This window comes from Hordeum vulgare, chromosome 6H, assembly GCF_904849725.1.
Source record: "Hordeum vulgare subsp. vulgare chromosome 6H, MorexV3_pseudomolecules_assembly, whole genome shotgun sequence".
In the NCBI taxonomy this organism is placed as follows: domain Eukaryota; kingdom Viridiplantae; phylum Streptophyta; class Magnoliopsida; order Poales; family Poaceae; genus Hordeum; species Hordeum vulgare.
This window is the reverse complement of record NC_058523.1, coordinates 58019669-58039552: the sequence shown is the minus strand read 5'-3', so window position 1 is coordinate 58039552 and position 19884 is coordinate 58019669.

Below are 19884 nucleotides of genomic sequence, written 5' to 3'. Positions count from 1 at the left end.
TTTTGGCAGCACTTCGGTAGGAAAATGGGACAAAAAAATCGATAAGGTAGGCGAATTAGACAATAATCACAACCAACAACTAAATAGAGCAAGGGAACACCATGATCTTGATAGAATAACACGATAGATCCAAAAGAGCAACATCACAATGCCTCCGGAACAATAGAATAGGAACTAGCTCATACGGAAGAAGAGAATGAAGAAAATAATGACAACTATTATCTCAAATGAACTTGGCAAGCATCCTTGCAAGAAGAATTGAACGGAGTTGTTGGAAAACAAAAATGAAAAGAACAAGATAGTAGTGGGCTTATGGAAACCTTTTCAAACTAATGAAGTGACAACCAGCCACTAAAAGAAACAAGGAATTATTGGGAGCAATAAGATATGAACACTTCTTTCACCAAGAGGATACCTTGAGAACTTGGATAAATGATAATTACCATAACAGCAACATCCTTAGACAAGATTTAGGTGAAGTCTAAACCAAGATAGCTCAATGAACAAATCATGGGTTGAAATATATCATGATCAAAGAACTGGTGGGTTTAATTATCTCATTCTTGAAAGGAAAACTCTTCAAGGCTCCTAGACTAACAGAACGCTATAATACCACCTCAAAGGATGAAGGAGGAAGAATTGCACTTTGAAATGCAAGAGAAAGGATACTTGAGGTTCTCCAACAAGAATCTTGAAGAACACTTAGAGAAAATCACATCCTTGAATAACCACTATGACGAGCCTCTGTATCAAAAGGATGATGCAAGATATGAAGGATGAAAGAATAAGATTATGACCTTGCAAAGTCTTCGATGAAGCATCACGAAGAGATACTTGAGAAAACTTGGAACTCCGGAAAAGAAAAGACAAGAACACTTGAGAACAAGGAATTGATATCATGAGCCACTCCGGAAGAAGAATTGAAATCATAATGAAACAGGAATAAGAATTATGTTATGCTTATCCTTCATCAAGTTTAATTGATGACAAGCAACGGATTTAGCATACAACTTAATCTTCTAGAAAAGAATCTTGAAGAGGCATAGAGAGATAAGCACCACTTCAGTTATAATTGAAGGAAGCACCGGTGAGAATTGGATTGAATGGGGATTCCAATAATTAATGGAGATACATGAGAATGAAGAGATCATGATCCACCTCAAATAAAACTAAATCAAGGCACCGGAATAATTGAGAGACGAACGAAGAGACAACAATTGAGAAGAATTGAGGAAGAAAGCTGAAAGCTGAGAACGAAGCATCTTCTAAAATGATGGCCTTCGGAGGATCGAGAATAAAAACAACTCAGAAATGCACCGGATAGCCAGAAAGGGATTAATCATGATTGGAATAAATAAGATGACGACACCAAGCTGAAATGATGAATCTCCAAGAGAATGACAAGGATTCGAGAGAAACACTCCTTCGAATGTGCAAGCTGAGAATGATGACGAGAAACAACACCAAGAATACTGAGACACTCCGGAATAATGAAGAATGAGAGGTTGATACAATTATGAGAATTAATTCAAATAGACCTTGAAGAAGGGATAAGACTGAAGAAATCATACTTACGTCATAGTTGAAAAGAATTAGAGATCTCCGGGGGAGATCCTGGGAAAGAACCTCTGGGTTATGGGCCCACTCAAAGAAACCATCGTTGGAACAGATTACATGGAAGAGAGATATTGCACCGGTATGAAGAGAACAAGATGAGGTTGAGAACCTCGAAATAATTGAAAAGATTGGAAACAAAAACTTCTAAGATAGCTTCAACGCTCCGGATCGAAAACAGAGGAATAAATAACAAGATAGGCACATAAGAATTCCCAACATAGGAAAGAATTACAAGGATGAATGGATAAGATGGCATGGACAACTAAATTGAATTCACCGGAAAAAACCACAAGTATGAATAAAGATAAACATGAAGCTCCTAAGAATCTTCACAAGAATCACCGGGTAAGAGACAAAAGAACAAACAGCGGAAGCACAATGAAAAGAAGACTCTTGGATGAAAATTGAATCACTGAGAAAAAGGGCGGGAGGGTGGGAAAAATAAATACAACTTGGGTTAGATGAGATGAACTCCGGAATAAAATGTGAGAATGATCTTGCAAAAAAAATTTGGAGCGGATGGAATTCCATTGAAGAGAAGCACACCGGTTGGAAAAGAATTAACATGACAACTCCGGTCAAAAGGAATTGACATGACAATCTGATTTGAGCAAAAGGATTAATACTCCCATAGAAATATGAGAACACCACTTAGAAAAGATCTGAAATCACCACTTGACATCGAAGCAACACAAATTTGTTGGAAGATCGTCCTATAAGTAACTACTTGAATTCCCACCTAAGAATTCCCGAAATAACTGGTCATGCAATCTGGTACACGAATACAAGGAGTAAAAATCACACAACTCCTGTACTAACCCGTCACCTGTATCACATCCGTCAACACACGACCAGAATCTCGGACCTTCATCTACCACAGACCCTCGTGATCAACACGATACAAAGTATGGCAGTACTCCCGAACAATCTGCACCAGTACTCGGGACATTGGGGTTATCTCGCCACTACTAGTATTGAAGCAATTACGAACATCCTTCGTTCTGAGATACTAAGAAATCTGAATGATAACGATGTGCTCAAGAATCCCCTGGAGCTCAACTCCCCTGAAACTCAAAGCAGATAGGAGGCACCAAGACAGAACTCTGTCACATCGGCATCATATAGATCTCCAAAATATCTGCGTGATCCTAAAAAAAATTTGAGTCAGAAGAGGAGTAGATTAACTTATTACGTCAAGATTCCTCACCAGAGCATAGAAGAGGAGAAAAAAGAATCATACTCTCCAATATATAACTAGACTCAAAGTAGTTTTTCACTAGACTCGACTCGGCCAAGTTCGATCAATCAAGGGGGCTCCTAGGTCGGTACTGCTCTGATACCAACTTGTTAAGCCCAAGATGCGACCCTATCCTCAATTTGGCACGAAGGCCTCGTTAGGGATAGAAGTGCATCTCGTCGTGTCGCAAGAATGGATATCGTTACAAGTACATGTACTGAAAAGAAGAGATATATATATAGAATTGGCTTACACTCGCCACAAGCTACATCAGAGTCACAGCAGTACATTACATATTCATCAAGAGTAAGAGCAGGGTCCGACTACGGACGAAAACAAATGACAAAAGAAGAACGACGTCCATCCTTGCTATCCCAGGCTGCCGGCCTGGAACCCATCCTAGATCGATGAAGAAGAAGAAGCAACTCCAAATGAACAATCAACGCGCTCGCATCAAGTAACCTTTACATGTACCTGCAACTGGTGTTGTAGTAATCTGTGAGCCACAAGGGACTCAGCAATCTCATTACCAAAGGTATCAAGACTAGCAAATCTTAATGGGTGAGGCATGGTTAAGTGGTGAGGTTGCAGCAGCGGCTAAGCATATATATCTGGTGGCCAACTTACGAGTACAAGAAATAAGAGGGGGAAGATCTACGCATAACGGACGTAACTACTGATGATCAAATGAATGATCCTGAAGACCTACCTACATCAGACATAACCCCACCGTGTCCTCGATCGGAGAAGGAACTCACGAAAGAGACAGTCACGATTACGGACACAGTTGTCAAGTTTTAATTAAGTTAACTTCAAGTTATCTAGAACCAGTGTTAAACAAAGCTTCCACGTTGCCACATAACCGCGGGCACGGCTTTCCGAAAAGATTTAAAGGGGTGCTCCAACTAGTCCATCACAAATTACCACAAGCCGCATAGAAATCCTCAATCACGAAGCTCGCGATCTCGTCGGATTCCCTAGTGGAAAACCTCAACTCTGAGATTACCCAAAGCATCACCGGAATCCCGATGCACAAGATATCTCGTCAAAGGTAAAACTAATCCAGCAAGGCCACCCGGTGTGTCGACGAACCCGATAGGAGCCGCGTATCTCGTTCTCAGGACACACTGTCTATGCAAAGTGGACGGGAACCAAACCTCGAGTTGCCCCGTGGTGGCACCGCTAACTGCTAGGTGGGTGGACCAACACTCATGAGGAGCACTGGACCGGGGGTTGATTAAGTAACTCGGGTTAATTACTCCCTATGCAGTTCATTAGTTATTAGGCAAATGTAGAACCAAAGTTGGGCCTTGCCAGACCAGCTTTAATCTAAAACGAATTATCAAGGGGGTCCCCATAACAACCCCGATCGTGTTAGGAGCGCTCGTTTATGGAACATAACACCGGTAGCCGAAAACTAAGGGGGCAAAGGTGGAACAAAACAGCAGGCTAGAAAGGCCGAGCCTTCCACCTTTTACCAAGTATATAGGTGCATTAAATTAAATAGCATTTAAATATGGTGATATAACAAGGTACCCATGTTATCACATGGAAGCATCTGCACCTGCAACTAGCAACGCTAACAACATGGATAAGAAAGCGGTAACATAGCCAATCAGTGGTTTGCTAGGTCGAAGAGGTTGAAGATTATCATGGCATTGTTGAGAGGCTGATATGTAAACATGTGGTAGGCAACGATACATAACGTTAGAAGCAATAAAACTAGCATAGCAATGATAGTAATGGTATCTGGGGAAATGGTCATCTTGCCTGAGACCCCGCTTGGAAGAAGAACAACTCTGTGAAGTCGGCGAACCAACGTAGTCGAACGGGTCCTCACATTCCGACACGCTTGCGGAACTCTATCGAGACGGAGCAAACCGGAAACAAACATCAACACGGATATTCACCACGGCAAATGCAAGACATGATGCACACCCTAATATGATGCATGATTAGATCAAAATGCAAGGGACGGCATGGCAATTCACCTCACACAAACCCTACACATTAAGTGAAGGTCGATATGCAACGGGTTACATATCAACGAAACTCCACGATTAATTATTTAATTCACTCCCGATTATTTACACGGCAACATTAAATTGTTGTTATCATGGCAAGGGGTGAAGCGGTGATCCTACATGGCATCCTAGACGGTTTAACTCGAGGAACATAGAACGAAGCTACGACACAAGAACATGCAACACAAGATGTATATGCCATGAATGCATCATGCATGCGAGTTACAACATCACGGCAAGAAGAGAAAGAAGCAGGTGTCGCCACGGCGAGCGAAAGGGAAACTATGGCGGCAAGACAGAAACGATGCCACGGCAACGTTCCTATCCTGATAACTCGGCGAGCAATCATGCCAACGTATAGGGAGCGTGTGCGGGAACGCTAAATAAAGATGGGGTGATCCCGGTTACCGGGTTCCCGTGTGTCGGGGCACAACAGAAGAGGAACACAATGTACAACGGCAACATAAGGCGCCAACATACATCCATTTCATACAACATGCATTCGGTACACGACACGTCTCATCTTTATACCTTCGGATCGGTGAAGGAGATCAACTATCATCGTGGTCGTCGTGGAAGTCGGGGTACTCCGGTCTCGTCGACGGTAGTCGTACACGGTGCTTCTCGTCGGCACAGGGTCTTCGGCGACGCTAGTTGAACACGGTTCCGGGGGTCGTCGAGGACGTCGTTGTACTCGCCGATCTTGTCGACGACCCACGGCGGCGGGGATGATGCACGCGGTATTCGCGACGTTCCAACAGGAAACCGGGCAAGGCAACAGCAAGCGGCGACGGCAAGCGGCAGCAACAACTAGTCTAGCAGCAACGTCGGCAAGCGACGGCAGCATAAGCAACCAGCAAAAGCACTAGCTATAGCAGCAGCTAGCAAACAATCAGCATCTACCACACTAGGTATAGGCAACAGCAACACTTGCAGGCATCGCGTGCAGGCAAGCACACATGACAACCTAGCATCGGGCAACAACTACCTAAGCACTATCGGCAGCCAACAACATATACAACAATTCGACAGCACGCACTAGCATTAGGCAGCAGCCACTACAGCAGGAGCAGCAAAAAACGCAGCAGCTACAACAATCAACTTAGCAGGCTACGGCAGCGGTCCATGCACAGGCGGCAGCAACAGCAACAGCAAACGCTCGGCAACAGCACGCATCAGCAGGAGCCAGCAGCAACAGGCAACGGAACAGCAGGCAAGCAGCAGCTCGGCGGCATCTCCAAGCAGCAGCGGCCAACAGCAACAACATCTACAGCCGTGACAGCAGCACAGCACTGTGACAGCAACAAGGCAGAGCTCCACACGGCATGAGGTGCAGCACACGGCAACAGCAAGGAAAAGCACATGCACCAGCGGCAACAGCAAACGCAGGGGAACTCCATGGCGCGGCGGTGGCGAGCTCCGGTGGCGACGGCACAGCAGCGACACGCAGGGGGGAGAGCGGTCAAGGCGGCGCGGCGGCGAGGAGCGCAGCACGCCGGCGGCGTGTCGTGATGGGAGGCCAAAGGCGGCGTCGGCAGGACGAGGGGAGGCACGCGGGACCGGCGGCGCTAGGAAAGCAAGGGGATCGGGCGGAGGATGGGAGGACGGCACCCAGGCTCGAGGAGGGAGATGGGAGAGGACGACGGCGCTACGGGAGGAGAGGGCATCGGGTGAGGGTGCCCTGTCGCTAGGTCAGGGGCCTTGCCGCGGTGGGCCTTGGGCCGGCTTGGCCCAGGCTGAGCTCCTCTCATCCCCTCCTTTTGGTTCTTCTCCTTTTTAAAAAAAAACAGAAAACAACTGCAAAAGAAAAGAAAAAAAGGTTTTTAATAAAAATAAAAATAATATGCCTTTTGACTCCTTTAAAAATAATATGCCTTTTGACTACTATAAAAATAGTTGGGCATTTTTTTAAACAAATAAAAATGAAACCTTTTTAAGAATTAAAATAAAAATCTTTTCCTTTAAAGAATAAAATAAGAGCTCTTTAAAGGAGAAAAGAAAATGAGACGTTTTAGAAAAATAAACAAAAGGGAAAAATAAAGGAAACCCAAGGGGTGGCCCTCACATTTAATAAAAGGGTTTTTAAAAGAAGACTCTTTTTTAAAGGGTTAAAACGGAAACTTTTACACAACGCCAAAACAAAATCAAAGAGAAGAGAGGAGGGGAGTTCCTAACGCCCTAAGACTAAAAGAGCACTCGAAGCACCACACGCGACAGACAAAGCAAGATGCCATGCATGATGCGATGATGCAACCAATAACAATAACACACGACGGAAATGGAATAGAAGGGGGAATCTTCTGGAACGTCGGTCTCGGGCTGTTACACGCGGCCACCCCCTAGCCGCGACAACCAAGCTTGTGGGGCCCACGTGGCTCTGCCGCCCCCAATCTCAGCTCTATAAATTCACTTTCGCCCAGGAAAAAATCAAAAGACAATATTTCGTCGTGTTTGCGATACGGAGGCGCCGCCACATCCTGTTCTTCATCTGGAGGACAGATCTGGAGTCCGTTTTGGGCTCCGGAGAGGGGAAATCGTCGCCATCGTCATCAACAACCTTCTTCCCTCTCCAATTCCATGAATCTCTTCATTGGTCGTGAGTAATATATTTGTAGGCTCTCTGGGCGGTGATGAGTAGGATGAGATCTATCATGTAATCGAGTTAGTTTTGACGAGGATTGATCCCTAGTATCCACTATGTTCTGAGATTGATGTTGCTACTACTTTGCCATGCTTAATGCTTGTCACTAGGGCCCGAATGCCATGATTTCAGATCTGAAATTATTATGTTGTCACCAATATATCTGTGTTTTAGATCCGATCTTGCAAGTTGTAGTTACCTACTATGTGTTATGACCCGGCAACCCTGGAGTGACAATAACCGGAACCACTCCCGATGATGACCATAGTTTGAGGAGTTCATGTGTTCACCAAGTGCTAATGCGTTGTTCCGGTTCTTTATTAAAAGGAGAACCTTAATATCCCTTAGTATCATTTTGGACCCCGCTGCCACAGGAGGGATGGACAATAGATGGCATGCAAGTTCTTTTCCCTAAGCACGTATGACGACACACAGAATGCATGCCTACATCACATTGACGAACGGGAGCTAGCCACATATCTCTCCGTGTTATAACTGTTGCATGATGAATATCATCCAAACAAATCACCGACCCATTGCCTACGAGTTTGTCCCACTGCTGCTGTTACTTGTTTTGCTCTGCTACTGTTACTTGTTTTGCTCTGCTGCTGTTACTACTTTTGCTGCTACTGTTACTTGCTCTGCTGCTGCTACTGTTACTTGCTTTGCTGTCACTTGCTACTGTTACTACTTGCTACTACTGTCACTACTGTTGTTCCTTGCCACTGCTATTACTCGTTACACTGCTGCTACATGCTACAATTTTGATTCGCTGGTTGTTGATGGGAACAGACAATTTCCGTCAGTGGGCAACTTCTGGCCGCCGTTGATACGACAGTTAGGAATAGTCTGCCGTCAACAGATCATTTCTGACACCATTGTTATCATACTACTTTGCTGCTGACTCCTTGCTTGCAGATACTAATCTTTCAGGTGTGGTTGAATCGGACACATTCAGCTGCTAATACTTGAGAGTATCCTCTCACCTCCTATAGGCGTATCAACAAATTGGGCCGAATACTCTACCCTCGAAAACTGCTGCGATCCCATGCGCTGGTGGGCCGTCAACAACATTCTTCTAGTTTCGTAGCCGGGGAGTACTAGCAGCATTCTTCTGGTGCCGTTGCAAGGGAAGTTCTGTTGTCACACGGAGTCAGCATTTTTCTGGCGCCGTTGCCGGGGAAGTTCTGTTGTCACACGGAGTCAGCATTTTTCTGGCGCCGTTGCTGGGGAGGTAATTGCTATATTCTCTGAGTCACTTGGGATTTATATCTGCTGATCACTATGAAGAATCTGAAGGATCCGAAAACCAAAGTCTTGCCCTCAACTACAAGGGGAGGTAAGGAACTGCCATCTAGCTCTGCACTTGATTCACCTTCAGTTATGAGTAAGTTTGCGACATCACCTCCTGCCAGAAATCTTGATATGTCGCCTATGCTTGATGATGCTTATGATGCTACTGCTAGAGATACTATGCCTGATGATGCTATGCTTGATACTATGCCTGATGCTATGCCTGATACTGCTATACCTGATGATGCTAGAGATGCTATTTTGCGTGATGATGCTATGCTTGATACTGCTAGAGATACTACTTTTCCTCATGTGCCACTAGGAGTGTTCCTTGATGCTCATATTGCTACAGTTACTGCCAATGCTCGTGATGGTTCTGAAATTGCCGATACTATTGATATAGAACCTGCTTTTGCTCCTGCTAGATCTAGCTCTCCTAGATATGAATTTCCTGATGTACCTTAGAGTTACGTTATGGAGGGACAGATAGCTGAATATTTTCTTGCGTGTAAGGATGCCTATGACGCTGAGAAATTACTTCTCAAGTGGAAGCAAAAATCTCTGAAAGCTAGGATGAAATATGACCCGAAGTTTGCCACTTCACCTATCTTTATCACCGATAAGGATTATGAATTCTCTGTCAACCCTGAGATAATCTCTCTAGTTGAATCTGATCCTTTTCACGGTTATAAGTCTGAGACGGTCGTAGCCCATCTTACCAAACTACACGATATAGCCACCCTTTTCACTAGTGAGGAGAAGATCTGCCACTACTATATCCTTAAGCTATTTCCTTTCGCTCTAAAGGATGACGCTAAAGCCTGGTTCACTTCTCTTGCTCCTGGATGTGTGAGTAGTCCCCAGGATATGATCTATTTCTTCTGTGAGAAATATTTCCCTGCCCATAAGAAGCAAGCTGCCTTGCAGGAAATATAAAACCTTGCTCAACTCAAAGAAGAGAATCTCCCACAAGCTTAGGGGAGGCTCGTCCAGCTACAGAATGCTTTGCCTGATCACCCTCTTAAGAAGAAAGAGATACCTGATATCTTCTATAACGGACTTACCGATGCTTCTAGAGACCACCTAGATAGTTGTGTCGGTTGTGTTTTTAGGGAACGAAATGTAGAACAAGTTGAGACTCTACTGAATAACATCTTGATCAACGATAATGCTTGGACTATTCCCGAACCACCTCCTAAGCCAACTCCAAAGAAAAGAGGTATTCTATTCCTCAGTCCCGAAGATATGCAAGAAGCCAAGAAATCTATGCAAGAGAAAGGCATTAGATCCAAAGATGTCAAAAATCGTCCACCTATCGAAGAGATCCATGGTATCGATAACCCGATACAGGTAGTAGAAGTAAATTCTCTGCGTAGGTTTGATGAGAGTGATATTCCTTTTGATAAACCTGCTAGCCTATGCTTTGATGAATTTGACAGCTTTTTTGCCAAACAACAGAGTTTCAATGATTATGTTAGCAGACATTTGGAACAAAGTTCTCGTATGCTTAGTCATTTAAGTGCTTGTGTAGACAGAAATGTCAATGATCTGAAGCTTCTGAGTAAACATGCTTCTATGATTACTACTCAGGTAGAACAAGTACTTAAAGCTCAGAATGACCTGCTCAATGAATTAAAAGACAACTCTGTCAGGGTCATTACTAGAGGAGGCAAAATGACTCAGGAACCTTTGTATCCTGAAGGTCATCCTAAGAGAATCGATCAACATTCTCAAGGAATGAATGCAGATGCACCTAGTCATCCTAAGGAGAAGAAGAAGGATGATCGAAACCTGCATGTTAGTTCACCAAATACTATCACACCTGAAGAACCAAATGATATTTCTGCGTTTGATGCAGAAACACAATCGGGTGATGAACATGAACCTGGTGACAATGTGGACAGCGATGTTCATAATGACGATCAACCTAGCAATGATAAGGATGTGGAGATTGAACCTACGGTTAATCCTGATAACCCACAACCTAAGAGATATGATAAGAATGACTTCACTACTAGGAAGCATGGTAAACAAAGAGAACCATGGGTTGAGAGGCCCATGCCCTTTCCTCCTAAGCCATCCAAGTAAAATGATGATGATGATTTTGAGCGCTTCATTGAAATGATAAGACCTGTCTTTTTGTAGATGCAGTTAGTTGATATGCTCAAAATGTCTCCGTATGCCAAGTACATGAAAGAAACCAGATCTTGACGATCAACCTAGCAATGATAGGACCAATAAACGGAAGATACCAGATCTTGAGATCCCCACCATGCTTGCCAATTACACTTTCAAAGGTGGTACTCCTAAGAAACTTGGTGATCTCGGAGTGCCCACTATACCTTGCTCCATTAAAGGAAATTACGTAAGAACTGCCTTATGTGACCTTGGAGCCGGATTTAGTGTTATGCCTCTCTCTCTTTATTGTAGACTTGAACTGGATAAGTTGACACCTACTGAAATCTCTGTGCAAATGGCCGACACATCAACTGCTTTCCCTGTCGGCATTTGTGAGGATGTGCCTATTGAGGTTGCTAACACCACTATCTTAACAGACTTTGTTATCTTGGATATTCCCGAGGATGAAGCCATGGTTTTCATCCTCGAAAGACCCTTTTTAAACACTTCACAGGCTGTTATAGATTGCAACAAAGGCAATGTCACTTTCCATGTCAACGGTAATGAGCATACCGTGCACTTTCCGAAGAAACGATATCACGTACATTGCATCAAAGCTATTGAAAAAACTTCATCGATTTTTATTGGGAGCTTTGAATGCCTTATTCCTCGTGTCAAGATGAAGTATGAATTGCTTGTTGGGGAGATTCATATCCCCATTGAGGTGACTTAGTGTCTATTCGAAAATTCTCCGTTCTCTCTTGCGATTCGAGAAAGTTTTGTCATAAGGATTTGATCAACCCCATTGACGGATTTCTTTTGAGGACCATGAAATGGATGAATCGAAGAGTCACATGCCTCTATTTTAAACTTTCACTTTCTTTTTCTCAAAAGAAAAGTGATAGGTTTAGTTTAGTTTTCCCTGTTTTCTGTTTTAGCGTCCCGGAGAAAAATACCTCGAAAATAAAAGTTCTCCGATGGTCCTGAAAATCTAGTATGATTTTTTCTGGAATATTTGAAAAATACTGGGAGAGAGAGCTGGCCTGGGGGCCACCCAGTGAGCCACAAGCCCTATCACCACGGGCCACACCCCTGGCCGCGGCGAGCAAACTTGTGGGGCCCACAGGGGCCCCCTCCACTTATTCCAGCTCCTATCCTCTTCTTGTTCCTCCAGGAAAAAAATCGCAACTCAAACCCGTGTTCTTGCTCATTTGTCTGTGATTTTCGATCTCTTTGCTGAAAGCACCATTCTCCGAACTGTTTTGGGGAAATTACTCCTTGGTAAGTGACTCCTCCATTGGTCCAATTAGTTTTTGCTCTAGTGCTTTATCCTTCGCGTATTCTTGCTACCTTGGTGACCCTGTTCTTGAGCTTGAATGTTGATTTTAGCTGGTCCCAAGTAGTTTTAGCGCGTGATACGGTCTCTAGGCACTAGTAGGAGTAGTTGCTACGAGTTGGGTTAATCTTTATTCACTTTTCTTTCAAAGTCTCTAAAAATTTCAGAATTTTTCAGAGCTAGAAAAGGAAAAAAGATGAGGAGGTTCTTGAGAGGCTCTTCAAGCCGTAACCACAAGGAGGACGAGAAGAACCTCCCCAAACACGTGGTTCCTCGAGTCACAGAAGTTCGAGCGTGCGAGTGGCCAAGTGATGAATTTTTACGCACCGCAAGGCTTTATGAAGACTTTTATTACTTGGTGGAGAACACAGGTCTTACCGCGTTCGTTAAAGATAAGTGCTCACAATACCTCCTCCTCACCAATATTTTTGTTCAAAGCTTCAACTTTTATCCGAGGAAGAATCCTCCCATGGTTGAGTTCATGTTGTACGATATCCCCCAGTTCATGACACTACATGATTTTTGCAATGCATGCAAATTACCTTATGTTGGGGATATTCAAGATCCTCATCCACAGGACTTGGAGGACTTAATAGGTACTATTGTTGTTGGAGAGGAGAGAGGAGTGTCTCGCGCTAGAATTGCTAGCATACATTTTCCTGTGCTTCGGTATTTCTCATTATTTGTGGGAAAATGTTTGATCGGCCGTGGGGAGGATGGATCACTTAGTTCTCCAGACCTTGCGGTTTTGCGCGAAGGCCTTTATAGCACTAAGACTTATAGCCTACGTGCTATAGTAGCTCAGCGGTTGAACACAAATCGTTCCAAAGGTGTCGTCTATGGAGGTATCTATGCTACTCGTCTTGCAAGACACTTTGAGATACCCATTAGACTTCGCGAGGAAGAAGAGATGCTTCTTCATGAGAAATATCTGGATTATGACAGCAGGGTTCGCCATGATTTCCTAGATAGAGATGCTAGTAGACGGACGATTTATAACGTGGTATTTAGTCAGGGTACTCGAGAGACTATTACTTTGCCTGCTCCTTCTTTGTTCGATCTTCATGCAGGCATGTACATTATTATGCCCTCGGACATCTACACATATTGGGGCTTGGCCCAACCACATGTGCCAGTTTATCAATGGGAGCCAGCGGAGCTCACACAGCAGTGGCATCCACAGTCTACTCTAGAGTATCCCGGAGCTGGTTATTTCCCGCCTTGGGAGTAGACCAAGCTAGGACAAAAGCCTAAGCTTGGGGGAGTACGTGTTCTCACCGACTTTACATTCATGCTTATGCTTTCATTTTGTTCGTCGGTGTTCACACTTTGCCACTGTACTATCCATGCTTGTTTATTTTTGTTTTCTTGTTTTTTGTCCTTTTGAGAAAATCCAAAAAGATTTTCCTTTCTTCTTTTGCTTGTTGGGATCTTTCCCGTGTAAATAGTTTTCTTTTTCTTTGGGTCAAGGTAGAAGATATTGGTTACAATGTTTAGTGGCTCTTGTATGCATACCTGTTTAGCTTTCAAAGAGCCATATTACTTTGTCTTCTCCTTTGGGTATGCCTGTAGATTCAGCTTAGTCCAATGCACGAGCACGCTTATTATTGTTCACATCGTTTGATCGTGCAAGTGAAAGGGAATAATGATGATATATGATGAAGTGACTGAGACTGGAAAAGCTGGTATGAACTCTATCTATTTTGCTTTTGTAAATATGACTAGCTTCTCGTCCCAGATTCAGCTTTGTTTTGAAAGAACCATGTTTGCAATGACAACTTAGAGATCATAGTTTCTGATGCCATGCTTATTTAGCTAGGAGCTTATAATGGTTTGTGTTGAATACCAACATAGATTTTGAGATGACTATGATGTAGTATGATAGGATGGTATTCTCCTTTGAATGTTTCAAGCGGCTTGACTTGGCGCATGTTCATGCATGTAGTTGAAACAAAATCAACATAGCCTCTATGATGTTCGTGTTCATGGTGATTTATATCATGTTCATGCTTGCATTCCATGTTAGTCAAACTCTTTGTATCTTGATGACTGTTGTCGCTCTCTAGTTGGTCGTTTCCCAGTCTTTTGCTAGCCTTCATTTGTACTAAGCGGAATACTGCTTGTGCATCCACTTCCATAAACCCAAAAAGTTTTTCCATGAGAGTCCACCATACCTACCTATTTGTGGTATTTACGTGCCATTCCAAGTAAATTTGCATGTGCCATTCTCTAAACCTTCAAGAAATAATCTGTTTTGCACGCCCGAACCGCTCATGTGGTGACAGGGGGCTATTAATATCTTCCATGCTAGGCGTGTTATCCTCGACATGTAGTTATTCACTGTCATTCACGATAAAGGGGATGGTAATTGGAATGCCCAGTTCCATGCTTAAATCGAAAACATAACTGTAAAACAAGACTCCCCCTGGATTGATGTTAGTATGGACGATACCCGAGGATTCGGCTAGCCGTGGAGTGTGATTGATTGCTGGTGGGGGAGTTAAAACTTTACTTTTATGTTTGGGAACCGCCTATAGCATGAGTAGCGTGGAAGATATTGAGAACTCTTGGTCATTGCGTTGACAATGAAAGCATGCCACCTAAAATTATTATCTCTGTTTTCAAAGCTTGAGCTCTGGCACCTCTACAAATCAATGCTTCCCTCTGCGAAGGGCCTGTCTATTTATTTTCATGTTGAGTCATCCTCTTCTTATAAGCACCAATTAGAGAGCACCTCTGTCATTTTTATGCTTTTCTTTTGATTGATATTGAGTATGACTATGACTGGATCTTCGTTGCTATGAATTACAATGTTTAGGCAGCCCTTGATCTTTGAAAGTGCTCTGCATTTATGTTTTGCGGTCTCAGAAAGAGCTAGCGAGATACCACCTACTCATATTGCTTCTTGCTTGTTTTGATTGAATTGTTGGTATCTAAAACTCATTATTATTTGCTTGTTAGCTGATTATGCCATTGATATTAGTTTACCGTGAGACCTTTGTGTCACTTGCTTATGTGGTTAACTTGTGATCTTGCTGAAATTCTGGTTACGAGTTAGACATAGCTGCAACAACAAGATCAAACAGAGTTTGTCAAAGTTTTTCTTTCTCTTTCAGTTTGTCAACTGAGTTGCTTGAGGACAAGCAAGGTTTTAAGCTTGGGGGAGTTTGATACGTCTCCATCGTATCTACTTTTCCAAACTCTTTTGCCCTTGTTTTGGACTCTCATTTGCATGATTTGAATGGAACTAACCTGGACTGACGTTGTTTTCAACAGAATTGCCATGGTGTTGTTTTTGTGCAAAAATGAAAGTTCTCGGAACGTCCTTAAAATTTACGGAGAATTTTTCTAGAAAATATGAAAAATACCTGTGCAAAGATCCACCAGAAGGGATGGGCCAGTGGGCCACAGGCCCTGTTGTCGCGGCCACCCCCTGGCCGCGGCATCCAAGCTTGTGGGGCCCACGTGGCTCTGCCGCCCCCAAACTCAGCTCTATAAATTCACTTTCAACCAGAAAAAATCACAAGACAAGATTTCATCGCGTTTGCGATACGGAGGCGCCGCCTCATCCTCTTCTTCATCTGGAGGACAGATCTGGAGTCCGTTTTGGGCTCCGGAGAGGGGAAATCGTCGCCATCGTCGTCATCAACCTTCTTCCCTCTCCAATTCCATGAAGCTCTTCATCGTTCGTGAGTAATCTATTCGTAGGCTCGCTGGGCGGTGATGAGTAGGATGAGATCTATCATGTAATCGAGTTAGTTTTAACGGGGATTGATCCCTAGTATCCACTATGTTCTGAGATTGATGTTGCTACTACTTTGCCATGCTTAATGCTTGTCACTCGGGCCCGAGTGCCATGATTTCAGATCTGAAATTATTATGTTGTCACCAATATATGTGTATTTTAGATCCGATCTTGCAAGTTGTTGTTACCTACTATGTGTTATGACCCGGCAACCCCGGAGTGACAATAACCGGAACCACTCCCGGTGATGACCATAATTTGAGGAGTTCATGTGTTCACCAAGTGCTAATGCGTTGTTCCGGTTCTTTATTAAAAGGAGAACCTTAATATCATGTAGTATCCTTTTGGACCCCGCTGCCACGGGAGGGATGGACAATAGATGTCATGCAAGTTCTTTTCCCTAAGCACATATGACTACACACGGAATGCATGCCTACATCACATTGACAAACGGGAGCTAGCCACATATCTCTCCATGTTATAATTGTTGCATGATGAATGTCAACCAAACGAATCACCGACACATTGCCTACGAGTTTGTCCCACTTATGTTGTTACTTGCTTTGCTCTGCTGCTGTTACTACTGTTGCTGCTGCTGTTACTTGCTATTGTTGCTACCTGCTACTGCTGTCACTACTGCTGTTCCTTGCCCCTGCTGCTACTCGTTACACTGCTACTACCTGCTACAATACTGGTTCGCACGACGTTGACGGGGAAGAATATTTCCCGTCCACGGGCAACTTCTGGCGCCATTGATACGATAGTTAGGAATAGTCTGCCTTGTCACCAGATCATTTCTGACACCGTTGTTATCATACTACTTTGCTGCTCATACTTTGCTTGCAGATACTAATCTTTCAGGTGTGGTTGAATCTGATACATTCAGCTGCTAATACTCGAGAGTATCCTCTCACCTCCTGCCTGTCGAATCAACAAATTTGGGTCGAATACTCTACCCTCGAAAACTGCCGCGAACCCATGCGCTGGTGGGCCATTGCAAGACAATTGCAAATTTTTGAGCAACTGGGAGCAGTTCTGGCTCTGTTGTCGCGAAGGTAGCAAGCTAGGGACTCGCCAACAACATTCTTCTAGTGTCGTTGTCGGGGACTGCCGTTAGCAGCAGCATCGACCAACTTCCCGCTCTCAGGCCCCATATAAAGGCAAGGGTGAGGGACCTCCTGCCCTAACGTTCTTGCCCTTGCCTCCCTTTCCTTCTTACTGATGTTGTGGTGATGGTGCAAGCGAAGAGGTCCCTCATCGCCGAGAGGAAGACGGAAGTAAAGAGGGGAGCGGGTGTGCGACTGTCGGCGATGGAAAATGGGTGTCCTCGCACGCCTGTTGCCGCTCTCGAGGCACCTCCCGGGGGACGCGGGCGCTCCCCGTCAGCGGCCCGTGGCGACCTCAACATCCGCGGGAGGGGTGCCTTCCACGGGCGTGGTGGGCGCGGCGGACGTCACGGATGGGGCGGCTGCGGACGGGGCCGGCAAGGTGATGTCTACTATGCAACCTTGTCCTTGTAGACGTTGTTAGGCCTCCAAGAGGAGAGGTTTGTAGGTCAGTAGCAATTTTCCCTCAAGTGGGTGACCAAAGGTTTATCAATTCATGGAAGGCGTAGGATGAAGATGGTCTCTCTCAAGCAACCCTGCAACCAAATAACAAAGAGTCTCTTGTGTCCCCAACACACCCAATACAATGGTAAATTGTATAGGTGCACTAGTTCGGCGAAGAGATGGTGATACAAGTGCAATATGGATAGTAGATATAGGTTTTCGTAATCTGAAATTATAAAAACAGCAAGGTAATTAATAATAAAAGTGAGCACGAACGGTATTGCAATGCATGGAAACAAGGCCTAGGGTTCATACTTTCACTAGTGAAGTTCTCTCAACAATGATAACATAATTGGATCATATAACTAGCCCTCAACATGCAACAAAGAGTCACTCCCAAGTCACTAATAGCGGAGAACAAACGAAGAGATTATTGTCGGGTACGAAACCACCACAAAGTTATTCTTTCTCATCGATCTATTCAAGAGTCCGTAGTAAAATAACACGAAGCTATTCTTTTCGTTCAATCTATCCTAGAGTTCGTACTAGAATAACACCTTAAGACACATATCAATCATGACCCTAATGTCACCTAGATACTCCATTGTCACCTCAAGTATCCGTGGGGATGATTATACGATATGCATCACACAATCTCAGAATCATCTATTCCACCAACACATAGAACATCAAAGAGTGCCCCGAAGTTTCTACCAGAGAGTCAAAACGTGTGCACACCCATATGCATAGGTTCCCAATGTCACGAAACCTGCAAGTTGATCACCAAAACATACATCAAGTACTCACATGAATATCCTATTGTCACCATAGATAGACACGTGCAAGACATACATCAAGTGTTCTTAAAGACTCAACCCGATAAGATAACTCCAAAGGGAAAACTCAATTCATTACAACAAGGGAGAGGGGGAAGAACATCATAAGATCCAACTACAGTAGCAAAGCCCGCAGTACATCGAGATCATGACATCTCAAGAACACAAGAGAGGGAGAGATTAAATACATAACTACTGGTACATACCCTCAGCCCCGAGGGAGAACTACTCCCTCCTCGACATGGAGATCGCCGAGATAATGAAGATGGCCACCGGAGATGGATTCCCCCTACGGTAGGGTGCCAGAAAGGGCTCCCAATTGGTTTTTGGTGTCTACAGAGGCTTGCGGCGGCGGAACTCCCGATCTAGGTTTATTTTTGGAGGTTTCTGTATTTATAAGACCATATGGCATCGAGAACAACTCAGGGGGACCCACGAGGGAGTCACGAGCCCCCCAGGTGCGCCCAGGGGGTGGGCGCGCCTCCCTGGCTCTTGGCTTCCTCGGGACTCCTCTCCGGTATCTTTTTCTTCTGGTATTTTTGATATTTTCCATAAAAAATCACAGCGAAAGTTTTATTCCGTTTGGACTCCGTTTGATATTCCTATCTTAAAAAGGTCAAAAACAAGGAAAAAACAGGAACTGGCACTGGGGTCTAGGTCAATAGGTTAGTCCCAAAAATAATATAAAATAGCATATTCATGCATATAAAACATCCAAAGTTGATAATATAATAGCATGGAATGATCAAAAATTATAGATACGTTGGAGATGTATCAAGCATCCCCAAGCTTAATTCATGCTCGTCCTCGAGTAGGTAAATGATAAAAACAGAATTTTTGATGTGGAATGCTACCTAACATATATTGTGGCATGAATATTCAGATCTATATGATTCAAGACAAAAAGTTTAATGTTGACATAAGAACAATAATACTTCAAACATACTAACAAAGCAATCATGTCTTCTCAAAATAACATGGCCAAAGAGAGTTATCCCTACAATATCATATAGTCTGGCTATGCTCCATCTTCCCCCACACAACATATTTAAATCATGCACAACCTCGGTATTAGTGAGGCAATTGTTTTCACACTTTTACTTTATCAAACCTTTTCAACTCTCACGCAATACATGAGCGTGAGCCATGTACATAGCACTATAGGTGGAATAGAATATGGTGGTGGTTGTGAGGCAAAAAGGAGGAGATGGTCACATCAACTACGCGTATCAACGGGCTATGGAGATGCCCATCAATAGATATCAATGTGAGTGAGTAGGTATTGCCATGCAAGAGATGCACAAGAGCTATAAGTTTATGAAAGCTCAAAAAGAAACTAAGTGGGTGTGCATCCAAGTCGCTGGCTCACGAAGACCTAGGGCAATTGAGGATGCCCATCATTGGAATATACAAGCCAAGTTCTATAACGAAAATTCCCACTAGTATATGAAAGTGACAATATATGAGACTCTCTATCATGAAGATCA